Genomic DNA, 8,923 nt, shown 5'->3' on the forward strand with positions numbered 1-8,923 from the left:
GTGAGAATCTGCTTACTATTCTGGTTTCTCTCCATGGAGGTGGCACATACTGTCTGTGTCTAGTCAGCCACCTTCATCACTATCAATGTTAAATTAACTAAAGTTGATAATTATATTGTGGTTAAGACTGTATAAGTCTTAACCTGTATAAGACAAGGATCCCTACTCTTAGGAAATATATACTGAAGTATTTAGAAGTAAATGACTATCATGTATACAACTTACTCTCAAATTCAATCAGAAAGAAACATTATGTACATATAATAAGAGATGATGGGGGAGGGAGTGAAGAAAAGGGAGAGAATGATTAAGCAAATAAAATAGGGTAAAGTGTTAATGAGAAATAAATGGAGGTAAGAAGTATTACGGGTGTTGTTTACACTCATTACAACTTCTCTAAGTTTGAAATTATTTCCAATTAAAAGTTTAAAAATGGTTAAAATGTTCATTATTTATAGATGATAGTCTTGTATCTAGAAATTTTAAGACTTTACATATAAACTTTTAGAATAATTGAATTTAGTAAAGCTGTTGAATACAAGGAGATAATATAGGTATAATTTGTATAAACTAGAAACAAAAATACAGAATAAACTTTTAATAAAACAAAAAATCCATTTATCAAATAACTAGAAATAAATTTAAGATATGCAGAGTCTCTAACATAGAAAACCAAAACAAAAAAATAACATTAAGAAATTTAATTAAAGATCTAAATAAATGGAGGGATATTCCATATCATGTTTATTCATTGAAAGAGTCAATATTGTTGTAATATCAATTCTTCTCAAGCTAATATATAATTATAATGCAATTACAATCAAATTTTGACAGAGTTGGGTTTTTGTATGCAAATTGAAAAGGTGATTTTATTATGTGGATAGGCAAAATGCAAAGATGATTAAAAACAATTTAAGAATAAAGTTGATGAATTTATACTGTTAACTAGACTTACATAACTTCAGTAATTAAGATACTATGGAATTGATACAAATACTGATGGACCAATAGACCAAAATCCAGAAATGAATCCATACATATCTATACATTTAATTTATGAGAAAGTAACACTGTTAAAGAGATAGAAAGAAAGGATGAAGCTTTGGACAAATATAACGGAGTCAATTAAATATTCCTATGGAAATAAAAATATTTTGATTCATAATTTCCTATTTGCATATATAAAAATTAACTCAAAGTGAATTGTAATATATATTTTCTTGATAGGTTAGGCAAAGATATCTTACACAGGATGAAGAAGGCATGACTCATGGAGAAAAAAGGTAGATAAACTGTCTCACATTAAAACTTAAGAACTTGTATCTATCAAAAACACCATCGAGATAGCAAAAAGGTAAGCCAAAGTAAGGAAAAATATATTTGTAATACATATAATTTACAAAGGTATCATATCCAGAATATGTACAAAATTCTTACAAGCAATAAAAAAATCAAATATAATAAACTAATGAACTACATACTTTACAAAAGTAGATATCCAAATGGCAACCAAATAGCTAAAAAGATTTTCAAGCTTATTATTCATCAGGGAAATGAAAATGAAAATTAGATACCAGTGCATATCAACCAGATTGGCTAAAAAAAATAAATAAATGGCCACTGACAAATATTGGCAAAGATATGGAGCAACTGGAACTTTCACACACTGCTGATGGGAGTAGATATTTGAACACTTTGGAAAATTATTTTGCAATATCTACTAAAGTTGAAGACAGGCATACCCTAGTCTGGATCCCATGCCCTAGTACTTAGGTAGGTGGCTAAGGGGAAAAAAGGAGAGATTTGAGAGCTTTTCTCAGGAGGTGAGGGAGCCCACATGGGCAGAACTGATGGAAGAGCACTGTGAGGGTCTGAGCCACAGTGATCTGGTGGAACACCTATCCCCCCACAAGAAAGTCACACTGTTGGACTAAGGAGGGCCCCCAGCATTAAGTCCCCAGTCTTCAGCACCATTGCTACTGAGCATTGTACATTTGGGTGCCCATTTACAAAAAGACACTGGAGTGAATCTCTCAGGGAAGGGGCAGAGCTTACTCTGAGAACCAGTTGGTGAATTACAGATGGCCCCTTCTCCAAGAGCAGTCTTTCCAGTTTCAAGAGACCACTTCAGTTGCTCTCCCAGTGGCTTTTCCCAGGGGCCTGGGATATGACCTTTAAGTCCTGCCAAGACTTTGCGGAGCCTTCCAGGCTTGCCCAACCTAATCCCATCCAGCCTTACTCCTCCATCCACCTCTGTTCTGGTGGAGAACAAGCAATCCCTGGGAGCTACAAGGACCTCAAACTTCCCAGGGCATTAAAGTTCTCATCCTAAGGGGCTAAAGCCTATTACAGGCACAAAAGAACATCTGCAGTTGGTTCTTTCCTGCAAGCATCAACCACTGACAGGGTGAACAACTGTATAGCTCATTATAGCATCTACTGATTCAATCAAACAGGACATGGCTGATTCTTACTCACAAACACCACCCATCAACTCAGAGAGTAAGCTGGGGTCCCAATACAATTCACACAGATAGCAGAATAGAAGCAAGGATAGCTGAAGGGAAGTTGGGAAGACAACAGAATAGAAGCAACCTGAGGGAACACTGCTTTTTATGAGAGGAATAAAATTTGAAGGCAGCTGAAGCTGTGAAAGATCTCCCTTATCCACTGCAGACCTCTAGGCTGATTAGGGAGTTGCTCAGAGTCTGTGCAGAGACACTGCACCAGAGAGCAAGTGCAACCGAGATCTGGTGGCTGCCAATCCTGGGTTTCTGCAACCAACACCATCCTGATTGCTCTGGTACATGAAGCCAGGTCTGCTTGGGACTCAGCCTTCCAGCAGTACCCTTTTCATCACACTGCTGTGCTGGGGAGGAAACAGACAGAACAAAAGCCCCCCTATTTTGTGCCCTGTGACTGGGGCTGAGTACACCTCTTCCCCTGCATAGGACCTAAGCAGAAGAGAAGCCAAAGATGCCACAGGCACCACATGAGAAGGCCTGGGCAAAAGCCTCAGCGGGTCCTAGAAGCAGAAGGAGAAACCATGGCTGGCCAGCAGCTCTGGCTCACCTACATGGTCCCTGGGCCTCTGAGACAAATCCATGCCTGCACAACTGGGCATCAGTAGTTTCCATGTTGGAAGAACAGCACTCCAATATGTGTATCTCTGTCCCTGTAATCCTCAGAGCCAGCTCTGAAGCTCTTGCTGTGCCCAAGTCTCTGTCTCTGTGGCTCCAGGGCCTCCACTGGATCTGCAATACCACCTCCAAGATTCCAGAGTTGAGCCTAGGTCCCAAGACACTACTCCTAAGCCTCCACCACTGTCTCTAGGCCAGTGGAACCTCCATGAGGTCTAATACTTCACCGACGATCCCCCAGTCCCGAGTAGACATTACTCCTGGACGTGAGTCATGCAAAAGCCCACAGCCCAGTCATTCATGACCACTGCCTAAATAGACTTACCCAGTTTCCACTATCACTTCCACTGGGTGACCCTGGGAAAATCAATCTCCCACAACAAAAGCCATGGTGGAGAGGGTCACATCCAGCACCCAATGCAAACTTTCAACAACAAGTTGGGGAACAACCCTCCACCTCACACAAAGATCATCCATCAGTGGCTCAAACTGAGGCAATCACAGGGTAACAGGTTGAAACAGAACATCTGCTCTACAGGTTCTCACTGTACCCACCCCTCCCCTGATAGGTCAACATTCCAAAGTAGGTCACGAAAGCTCCATCTAGGATCTTCCCATTCTCCTAACTAAACAGGAGAGTTCCCAGCAAAGAACAAGTGCCCTGCAATCCTATTAACCCAGAGTGGAGAGAAAAGGAGCCAGATGAGAAGAAACCAACAAATGAACCCTGGCAACATTAAAAACCAAAATGGCTCACCACCCCCAAGGGATCACAATGGAGCTACAGTTGTGGACTCCATCCACAACGAAATTGCTGAAATGACAGAAATGGAATTCAGAATATGGATGGCAAATAAGATGAATGGAATTGAAGAGAAAGTTGAAAACCAATAAAAAGAAGCCAAAAGAAATTTCAAGAAATTAATGAAAAACTGTCTAAAGAGGTAGGCAACATAAAAAAGGATATAATAGAACACAAAAAAATGAAGGAGTATTTAGGAAATTTCAAAACACAGCAGAAAGCATAAGCAACAGATTAAACCAAGGAGAAAAAAGTATCTTGGAGCTTGAAGACAAGGCTCTCGAGACAACCCAGTCATGCAAAGAGGCAGATAAGAGTACAAAAATGTCTGAGCAATCACTGAAAGAGATATGAGACTATGGAAAGTGAACTAACATTCAGATTAAAGGTATCCCTAAGGGAGAAGAAGAAGAAAAAGCTAAAAGCATGGAAAACCTAGAGGGGATTATTGAGAAAATTTCCCTGGTATTGCCAGAGATTCAGACATACAGATGCAAGGTGAACATCGAATACTGGGAAGATTCATAGCAAATAGAACATCTCCAAGACATATAGCAATCAACCTGGCCAAAGTCAAAGTGAAGGAGAAAACTCTCCAAGCAGCTAGATGTAAACAACTAGCCCACAAAGGAAAACCCATCTGGCTAACAGCAGAATTCTCAGCAGAAACCTAATAAGCCAGAAGGGAGTGGGGCTTCATCTTCAATCTTCCTAAACAGAACAACTTCCAGCCTAGAATCTCATATCCTGCAAAACTAAGTTTCACATATAATGGAGAAATTAATTCTCTCCAGACAAATAAACACTAAGGTAATTTTTTCCTGATCAGAGCTACCCGGGAGGAAATACTCAGAACAGCATTAATATGTGAATCAGCACAATAGATATTCACCTGTGTAAAATCACCCGCAAAACCTAAAGCTAACAACGCTTATAAAACAATACCACAAGAGGGAAAACAAAGCAACAAAGTACTACCCAACATGATGAACAAAACAGTATCCTACATATCAATTATATCTCTTAATGTTAATGGTTAAATGCACCACTCAAAAGACACAGGCTGGCTAAATCTATGAAAAAACACAGCCCAAGTATCTGCTGTCTCCAGGAAACACATCTAAACCACAAGGACACATCCGTACTCGACGTGAAAGGATGGAAAAAAAAAATTCCATGCAAATGGAAAACAAAAGAGAGCAGCCATATCCATTCTTATGTCAGATAAAATTGACTTTAAATCAAAAAAGGTAAAGAAAGATGAAGAAGGTCATTATATAATGCTAAAGGGAGCAATTCAACAAGAAAACATAAAAATCCAAAATATATATGGATCTAACACAGCAGTTCCCAGATATATAGAGCAAATTTTGCTAGAGCCAAGCAAAGAAATAAATAACAACAACGTAATTGCTGGGGATTTCGACACCCCACTGTCAGAGCTGGAAAAATTATCAAAGTAGGAAATAATTAAAGAAACATTGGACCTAAAGCAGACTCTAAATCAAATGAACGTGACAGACATTTACAGAACATTCTATCCTAAAATTACTGAATATACATTTTCTCAGCAGCATATGGGACATTCTCTAAGATTGATCATATCTTAGGCCACAAAACTGGCCTAAAAAATTTTCTTAAAAGTCAAAATTATACCATGTATCCAGAGTAAAATAAGAAATCAATCACAAATGAAACACTCAAACCTACACAAACTCATGGAAATCAAACAACCTGATGTGAACGACTATTGGGTCAAGAATGAAATTAAGATGGAAATCAAAAGATTCTTTGAATTGAACGACAAAGGCGACACAAACTATCAAAATCTATGGAACTCAGCAAAAGCATTCCTCAGGGGAAAATTCATAGCCTTAAATGTTTACATCAAAAAGACAGAAAGATTGCAAATTAACAAGCCAATGTCACATCGCAAGGAACTAGAAAAGGAGGAGTAAACTAAAACCAAAGCCAGCACAAGAAAAGAAATAACAAAGCTCAGGTTATAACTAAATGCAATGGAAAAAAAATACATATCAACAAAACTAAAGTTGATTCTTTGAAAAGATAAACAAAATCAATAGACTGCATGCTAGATTAACCAGGAATAGAAGAGGAAAGACCAAAATAACCTCAATCAGAAATTAAAAAGGAGACATTACAACTGATACCAAAGAAATATAAAACATCATCCATGAATACTATGGAAATCTCTATGCACATAAACTAGAAAACATGCAGGACATGGGAAAATTCCTATAAACACACAACCTCCCAAGACTCAATCAGGAAGAAACAGAATTCCTGAACAGACCAATAATGAACAAAGAAATCCAAACAGTAATAAAAAGTCTTCCAACAACAACAAAAAAAGCCCAAGACCAGATGGATTCACAGCCAAATTCTATCAGGCATACGAAGAGGAGCTGGTACCCACAGTATAGACATTATTTCATAATATAGAGAAGGAAAGAATTCTCCCCAACTCATTCTATAAAGCCAGTATCACCTTGACACCAAATCCAGGAAAAAACACAACAAAAAAGAACTACAAACCAATATCCCTTATGAATATAGATGCAAAAATCCTCAATAAAATATTAGCAAACTGAATTTGGCAGCACATCAAAAAAATAATCCTCCAAAACCAAGTGGGCTTCATACCAGAGATACAGGATGGTTCAACATACACAAATCTATAAATGTAATACACCACATAAACAGAAGCAAAACCAAAAACCATATGAATATCTCAATAGATGCAGAAAAAGCATTTGACAAAATTCATCGTCATTTCATGATAAAAGCCCTCAAAAAACTAGTCATAGAAGGAACATATCTTAAAATTATAAAAGCCATATATGACAAACTCACAGCCAACATCATGCTGAATGGGGAAAAGTTGAAAACATTCCCCCTAATAACTAGAACAAGACAAACTTTGTTACTAGTGTTAATGGAAAAGCATTACCACTTGTCATTAAGGAGTTTACCACAAAAATACATGAACAAGGAAAACTAAACCATGATAGTAAAATCTAATTAAATACTTTTGCCTGTTCAAGGCAAAAAAAAAAAAAATTAAAAAAGAGTGCCCACTGTCATCACTTTTATTCAACATAGTGCTAGCCAGAACAATCAGGCAAGAGAAAGAAATAAAGGGTATCACAATTAGGAAAGAGGAGGTCAAACTATTGCTCTTCACTGATGACATGATCTTTTACCTAGAAAACCCCAAAGACTCCACCAAGAGACTCCTAGAATTTATAAAGAAATTCAGCAGTCTCAAGATACAAAATCCATGTACACAAAGCAGTAGCATTTCTATACACTAATAATGATCAAGCTAAGAGTCAAATCAAAGACTCAATACCATTCACAATAGCTACAAAGAAAATAAAATACTCAGGAATATACTTAACCAAGGAGGTGACAGATCTCTATAAGAAGAACTATGAAACACTGAGGAAAGAAATTAACAGAGGACACAAACAAATGGAAAAACATATCATGCTCATGGACTGGCAGAAACAACATTGTTAAAATGTCTATGCTATCCCAAATGATTTACAGATACAATGCAATCCCCATGAAAATACAAACATACTTCACATACCTAGAAAAAAATATTATTCTATGCTTCGTTTGGAACCAGAAAAGAGCCTGAGTAGCCAAAGCAATCTTAAGCAAATAGAATGAATACAGAGGCATCACATTACCAGACTTCAAACTACACTACAAGGCTGTAGTAACCAAAATAGCATGGCATTGGTACAAAAATAGAGACATAGACCAATGGAACAAAAATAAAGAACCCAGAAATAAAATCACCCTACTGACAAGCCAACTGATCTTTGACAGAGCAGACAACAATGTCCAAGAAGCCCTATTCAATAAATGGAGCTGGGAAAATTGGATAGCTCCATGCAAAAGAATGAAACAGGACCCCTATCTCTTATCACTAACAAAAATTAATTCAAGATGGATAAAAGACTTAAACGTAAGGCATCAAACCATAAGAATTCTAGAGGAAAATGTAGGAAAAACTCTTCTAGATATTGGTATAGGCAAAGAATTTATGAAAAGACCCCAGTGGCAATCACAGCAACAAAAATAAATAAATTGGATTTTATTAAACTAAAAAGCTTCTGCACAGCTAAGGAAACAATCAACAGAACAAATAGACAACCTACAGAAGGGGAGAAAGTATTTGCAAACTATAAATCCAAGAAAGGCTGCATAATCAGAATCTAAAAAAACTCAAGCACATCAGTAAGAAAAAAATAACCCCATTAAAAAGTGGGAAAAAGAAATGAACAGAAGCTTTGCAAAAGAAGATAGACAAATGGCCAATAATCATATGAAAAAATGCCAAATGTCAGTAATCATCAAGGAAATGCAAATTAAACCACAATAAAACATTACCTTAACCCTGTTAGAATGGCTTTTATGAAAAAGTCCAAAACCAATACATGGTGGTGTGGATGCAGAGAGAAAGGAACGCTTACACACTGTTGGTGGGACTGCAAATTAGTACAACCTCTATGGAAAACAGTATGGAGATTCCTCAAAGAACTAAAAGTAGACTTATCATTCGATCCAGCAATCCCACTACTGGATAGCTACCCAAAGGAAAAGAAGTCTTTCTGTCAAAAAGGCACCTGCACTTAAATGTTTATTGCAGCACAATTCACAATTGCAAAGGTGTGGAATCAACCCGAGTGTCCATCAATTCATAAATGGATTAATAAAATGTGATTATAGTGCTCTTCAGCCATAAAAAAGGATGAATTAATGCCTTTTGCAACAATTTGGATGGAACTGGAGACCATTATCCCAAGTAAAGTATCTCAAGAGCAGGAAAAGAAATACCACATGTACTCATTATTAAATTGGAACTAACCAATGAGCACACATGTGCGCAGAGGGAAGTAAAACTCAGTGGAAATCAAGCATGTGGGAGTTAGGAGAAGGGGAGGGG

The sequence above is a fragment of the Propithecus coquereli genome, unplaced genomic scaffold (genome assembly GCF_000956105.1).
Source record: "Propithecus coquereli isolate 6110/MARCELLA unplaced genomic scaffold, Pcoq_1.0 Scaffold60, whole genome shotgun sequence".
NCBI classification, from domain to species: Eukaryota; Metazoa; Chordata; class Mammalia; order Primates; family Indriidae; genus Propithecus; species Propithecus coquereli.